Source organism: Nesoenas mayeri (genome assembly GCF_963082525.1).
Source record: "Nesoenas mayeri genome assembly, chromosome: 3".
Taxonomy (NCBI): Eukaryota; Metazoa; Chordata; class Aves; order Columbiformes; family Columbidae; genus Nesoenas; species Nesoenas mayeri.
In genome coordinates, this window is record NC_137544.1 from 25028102 (window position 1) to 25043952 (window position 15851).

The window sequence follows — 15851 nt, forward strand, 5'->3', positions numbered from 1 at the left end:
CTTTATTGTGGGGATATTGCTTATTCTTGCTTTAAAACTCTACAAAACAAAACCAAAACAGCACTATGGTAACTGTCAGACATTTAAATGTTATTCATGCTCTAAAACTAACATTGTGCATTGATCCTGCAAAAGAATCTACATGCTTCACCCTCTTACATTTTTGTGGCTACAGTGACAGCAAGTAGCAATAACTGTCAGTATTTGGGGTCAACTAAAAGTACTTTGAATGTTTGGTTTTGTCTTTCATTTCTTTCCTCACCCTCCCACTCCCCCATATTTCTCAGCCAGTTTAAATCAGTGGTTCGGCTTTGATTCACTGTCCATTAAAACTGTCCATTCGGTTACCTGCAAGAGAGGAAATTGGGCAAGGATGTCAGGCTTGCATTCTTCTGCCATTAAAATTGTTTCAAGTAATAGCACATCTGCCCTGCTAAATTGGTTGCCAACAAGAAAGTCTTGTCCGTGGTCTTTCAAAACCTAAAAACAGAGAACCAGAAGCAGATGTGATTTTTTGTTTTTCTTCAAAGAAATGTCAAACACTGCATGGAGCTATCCTTGAAAGAAGAAATTACAGTAAGAACATCTGTAGTGCAAAGGAACGATCTGACCACACTGTACCGTATTAACTAAGCTGCTACATCTTTGTCACCTACCTTCTCAAAGACTGGGAAGTATCTGTTTGTGGCCTTGTCCACTATAGAAGCCATATGTTGCTCCTTTTTATCCGCTGGTTGGAAACTATGGGTCATGAGTAACTCATTCAGATCAAATAATCCTTCCACGTACATATCAATTCTGAAATGAAGATATTCAGCTGGTCAAGTCAAACACAGTAGGTCTGAATAGCACGACATCTACCAGCAATAACTTCACTCTCCACCTCTTCTATCCAGCATGCGCAGCTTGGAGCAGTTCCCCCCGATTGCAGTAGCTTCGGGGGCAAAAGGGAGAGTGTGACAAAAGACAAGTGCCAAGTGCCTCACCAAAAACTAGAGGACTGCACCATGTCCATTTTTCACTACAAGCAATACTTACCTGTGTGAAGTGGGTTTATTTGAACCTGAGTACACAATTGGCATGTGTGTCCTCCAAACTTGTGCTAAAAGTCCAATCGGACACGGCAAGTTACACAGCGGGTCTATATAGTTCCTAAGAAAGATCCTAAAATATATTAACCTGTGCTAATTAACTTGAGGCATTTCAAAATACTTCAAGTGAAACCACATGCCTTCAGAGTCGTGTCCTTTAATCACCAGTTAATAATTCTAATTCTGATTACTGATTGTTATTAGAGAGAAGGCTTTTGTTTCCATCAAAGACATTTCTCTGAACTTGATGTGGTGAAAATCCCTGCTGCTGACAACTGCAGGAGAAAGCGCAAAGCTGTGCCAGTGAGACAGTCTGCCCTCTGTACTCCCAACTGCTTTCATCTGATGACTGTATTGACCTTGGGCCTTCATGAACTCCTTTGCTCCGTCCCGCCTACCTAATTGAGCTTCTGCTGCAACATCACCTGCAGCCACAGTCAGCACGTGCCACGTGAAAAACTGCTCTGTCACCCTGAATCTCACTGCGAGCTGGGATATTCCTGTGTTACACAGAGAGGTAGGACGGACTGCAGTCTAACAAACAAAGGTGGTACTGCTACCGTACAGGGCTCTCTCCTTCAGGTCCTTCCCGTAGAGGTTGTACTTTGCTGCTATGTAGTTGAGGATGGCTCTGCTCTGCACCATCTTCATCCCATCGATCTCCACCATGGGCACTTGCTGAAACAGCAGAAATCCATCTAGGGAAAAGGGGACAAGATAAGGAGACATTCAGTCTCTGAATGAGAACCATTAGTGGGTGTTTGGCAAAGTAACCACACATACTATTTTTAATTAGAAACATAGAATCATAGAATCATTTAGGTTGGAAAAGACCCTTAATATCCTTGAGTCCAACCATTAACCTAGCAGTGCCAAAGTCACCACTAAACCATGTCCCTCAGCACCACATGTACATGTCTTCCAAATAACCCCAGGGCTGGTGACTCAACCACTTCCCTGGGCAGCCTGTTCCAGGGCTTGATAACCCTTTTAGTGGCAACCTTTCCCATTCCCATAGCATGGATGGAAAATGCTTACCATGAAACCAAGAACCACCTTTCAGGGACATGTTAATAACTTACTATTATATCAATCTGCTTCTTACATTTCTTCAATTCTGAGGAAGCAGCCAAGTGCAGAACTTTTAGCAGTCGGACAGTAAAAAAGGACAAGTCCTGCACCGCACAGCCCTAACTCAGATGATATTCATGGAGGTTAATACAGATGAGAAGGACTGGACGATCTGACGTGCAATGAACCCGTTTCTGTCATGCTTTGGTAAGTGTTATGGAAATCTGTACTATTTAAGGGCTCAACAACATATGATAAGAATATAAATACATATATTAATATCTTTGTGACTACTGTGTTGACTTTATACAACGACATACATCTGTACAGGCATGAAGCAGGAAGTATTGATATTTGGCAAGAGTCAAATATCACTTGTTGTGAGACTGCAGCCATGTAAATCCCTTACTAGTCTGTAGAAGTCTTATTCCGGCAAGGAAGAAGACAAAATACCTCCAGGAACTGATCAAAGAAGCAAGTCAAAGTGTTTTCTTTATGGAATCATATCTTTTGACTCAACTGATCAGCTACATCCATCTTTGTATCCACTGTATGCCAAGAAGGCAGAGAAACTGCCTGCTATCAAGGGCCCATTTTCATTTATGCTTGTGTCTCAAAATTCTCTTTGAAAGCTGGCAGGCAGATCCAGTCATTTTTCCTAAAGAAGAGCAGGACTGCAAATCCCAACCCTGGCTTAGGCAGGTCATTGCCCAAATGCCTTTAAACAGGGACAGTCTTGGAATATCAAGCACCACTCTAGGAAGCCTCTTACAGTGTTTGACCACCATCTTACTAAAGAAATGCTTCCTAATGTCCAGTTTACACCTCCCGTGGTGCAGCTCTGAAACATCCCCACGCATCCTGTCACTGGATACCAGGGAAAAGAGATTGGTACCTCCCTCTCCACTTCCCCTCCCAAATGTCAGTGTCATCTGCACAGGATGGAAGCTAAAGATAGCAAAGTGAGAAGCTGCCATGGGAAACAGGAATGCATCAGGTTAAGCTCAGAAATGTGGAACTCTGGCTTCATACAGATTGTAACACAAAAGCTTTGTCGGCAACCTAAAACACAAATGAATTTCAGGACGACCTGATGACAAAAACATGTATTGTCACAGGATGGGAGGCATGGTCACAAACTGAAACACAGGAGAGTCAATCGCCTGGACTTCAGCAAAGGTTTTTTTACTGTGAGAGTTACTCAACATGGACATGGGCTGTCCAGAGATCGGGGCAGATGATCTTGAGAGGTCCCTTCTGACCTCAGCCCTTCTGTGACTCAGTGAAGTCTGAAACAACTGGGTGGATGATGCCATGTAACACTGCAGGGTGCAGCTGTGTTACCCCGTGTACACTGCAGTCTAGATTTTCTTTTTAAGAGACAGAAGCCTTCATTGGCTTCCTAAGACAAACTATTATTGTTATTAAAAATCGTAAGAAGTGAACTCACCCTTCTTTAACTTCATTAGATGATCCTTTGTTTCCAGAAAAGATTCATCAAACTGCAGGAAATAGAGAAGAAAAGTTATGTTGTCACTGCATGTTTTACGTTCTATCAATGGCTTCTGCTTTGCATGGGACAGTGAGGGCACAAAGAGCTGTGTTTGGGGGAAGCAATATCTTTAATTTTTTTTATTTTTTTTTTTTTGCCTCTGTCATATTTTCTCCTCTTCCCTCTCCCATGTGATTCAAATTTTTGTGCAGGCTCGATTTCTGTAAAGCTGAGGTGACTGAGAGGCACAAAACTCTGTCTGCCAAGCAATCGAGGACCGCGCCACTTCTGTTGTCAGTGCTGGCAAGAGATGGTGCAGGCAGAGGAGGGGATAAGTAAATTCACATTGCAAGCAAGACTGTGTTATAGGTCCTTTGCCACAAGTTGGCAAAAGGACGGATGAAGAGATGATGTGCCCTGTGCAGCTTTCTACACAGTGCCTGTCACCATGACAAAAACTCACAGCTCTTAAAACACACAAATTCCCACACTCCCTCTCCCATTTAATATCAGAAATTGTAAGAGGTAAAAACAATTACTTGTTTTTTTATAATATGCAATAACTTCAGGGATGAGCTACATGTTAATAGGCATAATAATTTTTTGCTATTTTGAACACTGGGATTTAACTGGCGGCCTTCGGAGTTAAAAGTCCTGGACCCTTGTGATCAGAAGTTCTTCTTCTGTGACTATAATTTTTTTCTGTCACTAGCTACAGGGCAGAGGCATTTATAGTGCTACCGGTAGGCTTGACACATGATGCTTGGAAGGTGAAATGGGAAGCCTAAGCCCTCCTGCTTATGGGTAAGCGGGTGGTCATTGTTGGCTTGGTCAGCAATGCCCTAAAGACAGAGCTTGAAACTTCTGGTCACTCAAGTTTTTTATATGGAACAGTAAAAATATGTATTTGTCACACACTCCTAGAATAAAAAAGAATGACAAACCTCAACCCCGGCTGCTGCCAATAACCACCGTATTGATTCCATTCGGCCTCGTCCTTTGGGATAGTGCAGCTTGGGTTTCGCAGCCATGTTTCTGTGTGCCTGATTTCCTACTGTTTGAAATAAAGAAGTAAGATTTGCAAAATAAGGATTCAGAATGCTGGTTTTGAGTCTCTAACTGGTTCCAAAGCATTGTTCAAAGTTGCCTTGTTTGAAACCAATTTATGGTCCAAGACTCTCTTCACATTAGTAGAGGAGGTATAAGACTGTACTGAGACACTGAATGTTGTCGTTTTGCCTTAAGATATCTTTTATGTGAGTAGTTTTATTAAGCAGTACTCTGCAATTGGCCTGTGTCAGAAAACAAGCAAATCAAAGCCTCTTTGCATCACAAAGCATTCTGCACAGACCAAAAAGTAGGTTGCATGAGTTTACACTGTTTATTTTGGCTTTATCTCATAGAATCATAGAATCATTTCAGCTGGAAGAGACCTTCAGGATTATTGAGTCCAGCCATAACCTAACCTACCTCTAGCACTAAACTAAGTCCCTTAGAACCTCGGCTAAACGCCTTTTAAACACCTCCAGGGATGGTGACTCCATCACATCCCTGGGCAGCCTGTTCCAATGCCTGACAACCCTTTCCATTCATAAATATCCAATCCAAACTTCCCCTGATACAACTTGAGGCCATTTCCACTTGTCCTGTCACTTGCCACTTGGGAGAAGAGACCAACACCCTCCATGCTACAACCTCCTTTCCAGTAGCCCTAGACAGCAATTATGTCTCCCCTCAGTCTCCTTTTCTCCAGGCTAAACAGCCCCAGTTAATTCAAACACTCCTCATAAGACTTGTGCTTCAGGCCTCTCAACAGCTTTTTCACCCTCCTCTGCACTCTCTCTAGTACCTCAATGTCCTTCTTACGATGAGGGGCCCAAAACTAAACACAGTATTCAAGATGGGACCTCACCAGCACCAAGTACAATGGTAAAATCTAGTCTTGCTGGTGACACTATTCCTGATACAAGTCAGGATGCTGTTGGCCTTTCTGGCCACCTGGGCACACTGCTGGCTCATATTCAGCCAGCTGTCAATCAACACCCCCAGATCCCTCTCTGCCAGGCAGCTTTCCAGCCACTGTTCCCCGAGCCTGTAGCACTGCCTGGGGTTCACCACAACTCTTTGGGCCTAACCAGTTCTTTATACATCGCAGAGCACACCCATCCAGGCCATGAGCTGCCGGCTTCTCCAGGAGAATGCTGCAGGATACAGTGTCAAAGGCTTTACTGAAGTCTAAGTACACAACATCCACGGCCTTTCCCTCATCTACTGGGTGGGTCACCTTATCATAGGAGATCAGGTTGGTCAAACAGGACCTGCCTTTCATAAACCCACGTTGACTGGGCCTGATAATATGATTCTGTTGTAAGTGCCGAGTGATGTTACTCAAGATCATCTGCTCCATGACCTTTCCCATCACTGAGGTCAGACTGACAGGTCTGTAGTTCCCCAGATCGTCCTTCTGGCCCTTCTTGTAGATGGACGTCACTTTAGCCAACTTCCAGTCAACTGGGACTTCTCCAGGTAGCCAAGATTGCTGGTACATAATGGAAAGTGGCTCAGTGATCACCTCTGCGAGCTCCCTCAGCACCCTTGGGTGTACCCCATGTGGCCCCATAGAGTTGTGGGTGTCCAAGTGGTCTCTAACCATTTCCCCTTGGTTTATTTGGGCTTCATTCTGCTCCCCATCCCTGTCTTCTGGCTCAGGGGGCTGGATACCTGGAGCACAACTGATCTGACTATTGAAGACTGAGGAAAAGAAAGCGTTTAGTACCTCAGCCTTTCCCTCATCTTCTGTCATTATGTTTCCCTCCACATCCATCAGGGGATGGAGATTCTCCTTAGCCCTCCTCTTGTTGCTAATATATTTATAGAAACATTTCTTGTTGCCTTTCACAGCGGTGGCCAGGTTCAGCTCTAGTTGGGCTTTGACCCTTCTGATTTTCTCCCTGCTTAAGCTCACAGAGTTCTTACATTCCTCCTGAGTGGCTTGCCCCTCCTTCCAAAGGTTATAAATTCTCTTTTTATTCCCAAGTTCCAGCCGCAGCTGTGTATTCAGCCAGCATGGCCTTCTTCCCTGCCGGCTCACCTTCCGGCACACAGGAACAGCCTGCTCCTGCGCCTTTAAGATTATCTTCTTGAAGAGAGACCACCCTTCCTGGACTCCTTTGTCCTCCAGGACTGTCTGCCAAGGGACTCTGCAAACCAGCCTTCTGAACAGGTCAACGTCTGCCCTTCGGATGTCCAAAGTAGCAGTTCTGCTGACCACCCTTCTAACTTCTTCAAGGATAGTAAACTCAATCATTTCATGATTGCTATACCCAAGGCAACCTCCAACTGAAACGTTGCCCACAGGCCCTTTTCCATTTACAAACAACAGATCTCATGAGGCTCCTTCCCTGGTAGGCTCAGTAGCCAGCTGTAACCTCAGCTGTAATCTCAGGACATGGTTTACTGTTTAATCAGGTATACAATTTAAACTCGGCAATTGCTGGACTTCTCCAGCAGCTATTACACTGTGATATAAGTTTTTTGTTTGTTTGTTTTTACCCCATTGTAAGCATTCAATCTCATTTACAGTGCTCCCTGCTCCTCTTATTTCTTTAGGCAAGCACCCAAAGATGTGGAATTTGATTTTGACTCTGGTAACCTTTAACGCAGACAGAGCCAAGGTGCAATATCTCCTAGGTTCAATTTTAATTCTTTGCTGGAATAAAAGCAATGAAGGTTTCTAGACAGACTCTGATCCCCCCGCTTCAGAACCAGTGCGTGCACATCAGCAGCAAGCACACAGGCAGTGCCTGGTTTATAGTGGCTTCACAGTTATTAATATTGTGTCAACAATAAAGCTGAAGCATTAACAGCAGCACAAGCAAATTGCTACCAAAAAATATATTCCCCTTGTAAATAACATGTAATCTTCTCTACAATAGGAAGACGAGGGTGAGAGATACCACTCCACACTTCTGAGATCTAAATTTCTTGGATTTTAAATCTGTCCACCTAGAAAGCAGTTGATTAATAATTGAACATTTGATGCACATCGCTGTGTTAGTAAAAAAGTACCTACAGGTATTTAATCCATAAAACCCAGTCACTGACTTAGTTTCAAGTACACTAATTCCCAATATATATCCAAAATCCAGAAAGCTTACCTTGTACCCAGTGTAATTCACTCTAAGCTCTCAGCGGCTTTGCCTTGAGATTATATAGGTCTCTAGCCCCTCCTTACAAATAATTGCACACAGTTCTCTGGCAATGGGAAACTCCTATCTCATATGACAATGAATAAACAATAAAAAAATAAGATCTGTTTAATCCCTTACAGAAAATAAAGTCCTGACTCATGCTATGTACAAATCTGAGGTTCATGAGAGTTCATGATCATTGCAAACATCTGTGCCAGCAGAAAATTGTATGCTTCCCATTTTCATTGTTTGGCAACCTGCTAGTTGAAAATAATCGGAAGAGCTGAAAAGCTCCCATGATTTAAAAAAATACTGTGGTAGTAATCATAATTTTATTTTAATATTTTATTGTTTGTCACTTTTAGCAGATTGCTGCTTTACACAAGTCACATCAACTAATTCAGCTTGAATCCTTCATAAGCTTCCTTCTCTTACTTAGAGATGGAGGATATTCCTTCAGGACATTTTTATCTGCTGAATTTCATTCCTGGACATCATAGAAGATTTTTTTCTGTTTCCGTCAAAAATGTTTCCCTGAATTTGACCGGGTGAAAACACATGCCAAAGACAGCTGTAGGAGACAGTGACCAAAGAGCGGCATCAGAAGACAGACTGCCCTCTGCACTCTGGACTGCGTTCTTCTGATAACTCTGTTGACTTCTGAGAGTCAATATAGCAGAAACTCCTGTGCACCATCCTGCCTGTCTAATCCAGTTGATTAACTGTTGTAGATATCACCTGCAGGCAAGGTCAACGTGCGATACAAAAATCTGCTGAATCACCCTGAACATAACTGTGAGCTGGGATATTATTCTTGTATTACACAGGGAAGTTGTATGAATTGTAGTCTATCAAACAAAAAAATGAGTTTTTACTGTATAGGGGGCTCTCTCCTTCAGGTCCTTCCCATAGACATTGTATTTTGCTGCTATGTAGCTGAGAATGATCCTCCTCTCATCGGTCTCCACCACTGGTGCCGGTTTGACTGATGTGTTCCATGACTGACATTAAAACAAGTGGCATTATTTATTTAGAGCTAGAACCACATAAGGACAAGGCTTCAGAATGGTCATCACTGCAACGTCTTGTCTTTCAGGAGATGCCCAGCTCCCAGATGGAGCACTCTGTATCCCCTATGGCACCTGAGGAGATTCAGCCTTCACAGAAGGGGACTGACAGCACATCCTTCTGGTTCGTGCTCTTTTCTTTCTGATTTCCCTCTGTCCCCTTCTTACATTTGGGAGGTTCTTCTCTCCAGCCTCCAAGAGCCTGCAGCAGGGCTTGGTCACCTATGCAGAGGTGTCCACACCACTGTGGACGTTCCAGGGCACCCTTGGCCCCCAGCTGCTGCCGCAGAGAGCCCGGCACTGCAGACTGCACCACGGCAGGACAAACAGCCCTGTGGGGGTGTCACCGAGAGCCTGGCTGTCTGTGCTCTGCACAGCAGAAACCCACTCTTGGTATTTCTAGAGAAGCACAAGCTGCCTACATTCTGTTTTCTGTTAACATCCAGCCTGAATTAGTTTGTTCATGTTTTATAATGGAACAAAACTCTACCTGAGAATTTGCTTGCTTGAGAAGTGACAGCTTTCCCCTCTGGCTCCTGGGAGTGCTGATGTTTGCTGTTAGCACAGGGCCTTTTAAGAGTAAAAGATCAAACTGCACTACTGGAAACAGTGTTTCTGGCACTGTTGGACAGACATGACTTAGCACGCAGCAGCTAGCACAATGTGGGTGACGACTGAACCTTCCCCAGCACAGATATGCGTGCCGAGGTGTGTCTGGTAGTGTTTCAGAAATCCAAACTCACTCTTAGGTAGTTTGGCTGGATTAATCATTTGTAGGCCTGGCCATGATAAGCTCTAGGAGATCTGCAAGGTCCAGTGACTTAACCTCCACCATGTTAGAGAACTGCAAGGTAAGAAAACATGCTTTCAAGCATGAAAGTTAGTGACACTGTAGACAACTTGGGAAAACTCATCTCACCTAACTTGGTAGACACCTAGTCTAGCTGTCTAGTGTCTTTTACATAGGTGTCAATTCAAGTCTAAATTCAGGAGGAATCCCTCATCATGCACTTGAGCTATGTTAGATATCCAAACTACTCAAAAGGCTGCTGTCTCAGCTGAGCAGTTAAAAATTGAGATGAAGCCAGTCTCTGCAACCTTTCCTTAGGAGTAGAAGAGAGGAGAAGGAGTCTTCAGAGTGTGATTCATCCCGACACTGACATTTCCTAACCTATCAGAGGTTTCCATCAAGATTTCAGGAGAATCCTCTTCAACAAATGTACTAGCCTAAATAAAAGTGAAATATACAATACAATCTGTCTCCTAATTTAACAGGACGTTTGGAAACGTCACTTCGCTGAGCTTGTAAAGTGTTTTGGAAAACGCTATAAAAGTGTCATTTGTATCTTACATGCCCGAAGGCATCCAGTCTCTTAAGTACTTTAGTTTCAGATTCACCATCCAGGAGTTAAAACTAGGGGAAATCTCAAAGATACCCTAATAACTTAGGAGTGAGTGTTCACCTCAGCTACTGCTGCTGGGCACAAGCTTGTTTCCATTTAGCCTCTTCCTTTAAAACAATAAGGAATAAATATATATATAATTCTTCAGACATGATACTGTTTTATTGACAAAGCATTGGAAAATGCTTTGTGTCATCTGGATTTGTGAATTTCCTCTCTATATGAAACACATCAGAGCTATATTAATTTGGGTTGGAGCTGTGTTAAAAATTATGAGCTAAAATTTAAAATGTACTTGCAAGGGAAATAGGTGCACACACAAACTGTTGTGTCATATTGTATTAGCAGGGGCAACAGAGACTGTAGAGAAGGGATGCGAGGGCAAAAAATCATGGACTCCACACAATCCAATATGAATTCAAGCGAAGCCATTTATTACAGAAACAAGCCTCCTTATATACGCAGTTATTTCCTGATCACGCATCCACGCTCCAAGCATGCATTAGCTGATTGGATATTGTCCACATTCATGAGCTGTCCATGCGCCCGAGTCTCACTGCTAATAGGTCTGTTGATTTATGTCTTGTTGAGGCCCTGTTATTGTAGAACTGCCTCACTCCCACCAGCAGGTCTTGTTTTCAGCTTTCAAGCTGGCCTTGAAATTCCTTTTGGGCCTGGCTAGTTCAGAAATAAATCTCCATCTAATAGAAACCCATCCACACAACAACCTCAAGAAAATCCCAAATCTCCCACAATTTCCCATTTTTTGTTTTTGAACCAGCTGGGCCTTGTTTACAATGCGCTGAATCATCTTTGAAATACACTGCAGCATACAACATATGATTAACAACAATGATTACAGTTACGTATAATGTAGTTAAGCCTTACATAATAAGATCAAACAACTACCCACCTATTTCCAAGCTTTTAAACCATTTGTCAAACCCTAATTCTACTATGACAATCTTATTAAGATGCTGTTTTAGTTTGTCTAAAGTACTACGAATAGATTCAGAAGGATCAGACAAGTTAATACAACACATTCTCTCAAATTCTTCACAACCATGACTTAGTGTTAAAAGATCTATAACTGTGCGATTTTGTAGAGTAGTACGTCTAATACCATCAACATCTACTATTGAGTTAGTATCTCAGAAGTTAGATTAGCCTGTTTAAAAGACCAATAGCTTAACTTTGATATGTCTCCTAAAGCTTTACCAGCTGCTGGACTAGGGAGAAAGAGTGCAGTAGACACTATGGTAGGAATGTCTCATCATTTTAGCTCATTTTTGCATTGACTATCTAAGTGTAATATTGCCCTTTTGGCTTTCCTGCTGCTTGTTCAAATTGCCATTCTCCACAGAAGGTACACTAGCTGCTTGCTAATAGGCTTCTAGACCACCAGGTCTATGAGCATCTATAACACTGTGTTAGGATCCATGGTTTACATCTGAAACAGTCCTCACAACTTATCTCCCTTCTGAACGTCTGCATCTGTTGAATCTTTGTTGAATCCACTTCAATCCTCGGCCTGTAATGACACAAGCATAACATTTTCCCCAGGTTATCAATTGATGTGGCCTTTTCCATTTACCATTAACTAGTGATTTGACCATAACTAATGTAGGTTCTTTCTGATTTAGCATGGTTTTGGGTCATACTTGCAAAGTGTTTCATCACAGGGCAAATTTGAGCTGCACCACTTAGATACAAGTGATTCATCACATACAATGCTTTTGACAATTGAGTTTGTGGTGTTTTTCCCTACTTCTCCTCCTTTTTGATTTTGAAAAAAAAAAATACAGTTCAGAATCAGATACATGTGTTGGACCTTGACTATATACTCAGAATCACAAATCAAATTTAGAGGTTCCTCCTTAAAAAACTCTTAAGTAATGTAAAGCTGCGCCAAGTTCTGTGTCTCATCTGGTGTGCTACAACTGTTATCCCAAAACCAGGATTCTTTACTTGGTGTGCATACAAAAAAGCCAAATCCACACACTGAGATGAGACACAGCCTATCACAGAGTTGCACAAGTCTGAATATTGAAATAAAGCTAGCATGCTAGAAAGAAAAGTAACAGCTGTCACACACAAAATCTTATCATCACGTTCACGCAGTAAGGAACTAAATTACTCATGATCTTCTGTATTATCACAAAACACACATATTGAGTCAACGGATTCTCATGATTTAACAGTCTGTGAACTTCCTGTACCGTATAACAGGCAAAGACTTACCAAACTATAATATGCTTAAACAGATACCTACAAAGAAAACAGGTTAATGAGGAAAGCATCTTGCAAACTTCAGCAAGGTTTCTATGGCCTGTGTGTTACCAGTTAATTCTCAGCTTGTTGAAGTTCAAACCGTTCCGCCTGTAAAACTATCTGAAATGATTTAATGATCTCTTGTAGAGTTTTATTTTGTCCTGCTCTTCTCACCTTAAAAACAACATTAATTGCAACAAAGTGTTATACTTCAAGAGTCTATTCTCCGGACACTTTTCCCAATCATTTAACTTATGCAGCAGCCACCATTAATTACAATATTTCACACGATCTTCCTTCCTCATATTTTCAAGTGCTTTCCTATGTTTTAAAACACATTCCAATACCAATTTCTTAGGAACACGACTGAAAACAGTCATTCCTGACCCCATCTCGTAAGTAAAAACCATGAGAAGAGGGAGGGAAGGGGGAAACACAGGGCTGCTTGCAGCGCAACTGGGAAAAGTGGGGAGAAGGTTTTTTACAGTGTACTTATACCACAAAGAAACAATTCTAACAACAGCCAGTAAAACAATTAACTCACATTCCTGACAAACTGCTTGATTTTCAGAGAGGCAATACACAGAACCATGTAATATGTACTGTAAAACTCACAGATAACATGTTGATAGCAAACATTAGCATTCTCTACTGCTAATTTCAACACTAGTGCTTCCTTAACTTCTAAGTTTTCAACCTGCTTATTGATGGCCTCTTGAAGATGGTCAATAAATTGCATGTAATTCTCATTGGGAGCCTGATTAATAGTTGTAAATGATTTGGCTGCTTTGTTGGTTTCAGGCACCTTTGTCATAGCTTAATATGCAAGATCTGTTGACTGCCTCAGAATTTCAGAAACTAATAGCACCTGTAATTGTGATGTGCCGATTAGTGTCTGTTCCAAGAGTTGGGGGATACCCACCCATTTCAATGAGTCCCCATCGTTCCGTCCTAAATGTTCTATAGCTGTTACATTGCATAGGTCTAATTTTGCTTGAGTCTTTCATAGTTTTTATCTGATCTCGGGGCAACACATACACATACTCATTTTCCATTTAACTTTTCAAAAAAAAAAAAAAAGCTGCAGACCCTCATCCTCATCTGAGTCATCAGATTCATCAGATAACGTGGACTTCAATGGTGCTGGAGAATCATTGGTAACAGGGGGGTTCAGAACAGCACACATTCTCGCCAATACTTTCTAGCATCATAATTATTTGTATAACCTGAGTCCCCAGGAGCACCCCTTTTCCCGTCACAATCAGCATGACCATATTGCCGATTGCTGGATTCACTCGCTATTAGCTGATCTAATATGTCACACCGTTCTGTTGTTCAGCTCTTATCTAGTGACTCCTGCTCTGTCATGGAAGTTGGAGGGTTAAAAGGCAGTAAAGGCAGATACAAATTGGTAAAAGGACTGAGAGTACACTTGTTTATGACTTTAGCATTCTCAGCTTTCACAGGTTCTTTGGGCAAGTTGTTTGACTCCAGTCCTCTGGACTTGCTGTTCTCACCAGGGTTGGGCAATGGTACAGGAGGCCACCCACTCGGCATTTTTCCTCCCCCCACCCCAGACTGGCACCATCAGGCGTGCCAAAGGCACAGCAGGGGATGGAATAGGGAGGGTATCAAAGACACGAACTGGGTAAACTTCACAGCAACTTTCAGGATACTTATCAGGCTGCAACGCTGCAAAAATTCCGTCAGCGGCAGACCGTTCAGCCTTAAGATCTTTTATGGTGGTAATTATAAGCTTCCATGTAGTTGCTAATGATTTAGCTTCTTTATCTCCATTGCCAACTTTATCCCATAATTTCTGCTATGTTTCATCCCAAAGTTCAAGTTTAAGTTTTGAGTCACTAATGCTCATAACAGTCTTTTCAGGTTTTAATTGCTTCAGTGTAGTAATTATCAGTTTCCAGGCAGTTACAAGGCCGAGAATATCTTTTTCACTGCAACTGATTGCCTTCCACAACACAGTTCCCACTTTTTCCCAAGTCTCTATTTGAAAAGCTCCTAACACATCAGCAGGAAACCCATTGCCTCTGCACCAAATTAATAGTCTTTTGAGGTTACTCTCCTCATACTTCACCCCTGTCTTAGAATATGCGAGAGGAGCTGCAGTATTTCTTCTTCTTCTTTAAAAATATTCTGCCCCATCTCCTCTCACCCCCAGCTGCTCACCTCTTTGGGTGTCCGTTGCAATGATATCAGATCCTTTATCCCTCCTCTGTCGCTTCTGTAGCGATCAATCAGGAGTCACGCAGCCTGCAGACTGCGTCCCGGTCACGGGTCCTGCTCCCCGCAGCAGTCGTCCCCCTTCCGTAAATTCTCCTTATGGATCACGTCGGAATCACCACTTACAAGGGCAAAAAATCGTGGACTCCACACAAACCAATATGAATTCAAGTGAAGCCATTTATTACAGAAACAGGCCTCCTTATACGTGCAGTTATTTCCTGATCACAAATCCACACTCCAAGCATGCATTAGCTGATTGGATATTGTCCATATTCACGAGCTGACCACACGCCCGAGTCTCACTGCTACCAGGTCTGTTGATTTATGTCTTGTTGAGGCCCTGTTATTGTAGAACTGCCTCACTCCCACAGCAGGTCCTGTCACGGTTGAGACGGACAAATGACATGGACCAAGTTCTTCCAGGATGAAAGTAGTAGATGCCATTTATTGTTACACGTGCATTTTTATACAATTCTACCAGTTCATGTGTCTTTTCACTATTGGTTACAAGTTACAGCACTAACATCTGGCTAATTTTGCTATCATCCATGTTATTCTTCTATCCCCTTCTCTCCCACGGGTACAACTCTTCTCTCTCACGGGTACAACTCCATATCTCTGGATGCTCCTTTACTCCCATCCTTCTCAGGGGTAAACCTTAATATCTTCAAGATTGATCTCTACTCCCATACTTTCTGTCAAGGATTCCACAGACCCGCTGCAGTTTCCCACAAGGTCCTGTTTTCAGCTTTCGAGCTGGCCTTGAAATTTCTTTTGGGCCTGGCTAGTTCAGAAATAAATCTCCATCTAATAGAAACCCATCCACACAACAACCTCAAGAAAATCCCACAAATCTCCCACAAAGGAAGACTCAGATGTGCCTAATGAGACCTGCTGAGATATGTCCAGTGCTGCTGTGCTGCAGAGCTGATGCACAGCTGCGGTGATTCATATTGTTTAAAACAAAGGTCCCATTTGTTGTCGTTCTTCTAAACTGGCACTACCTGTGTTCAACATACTTG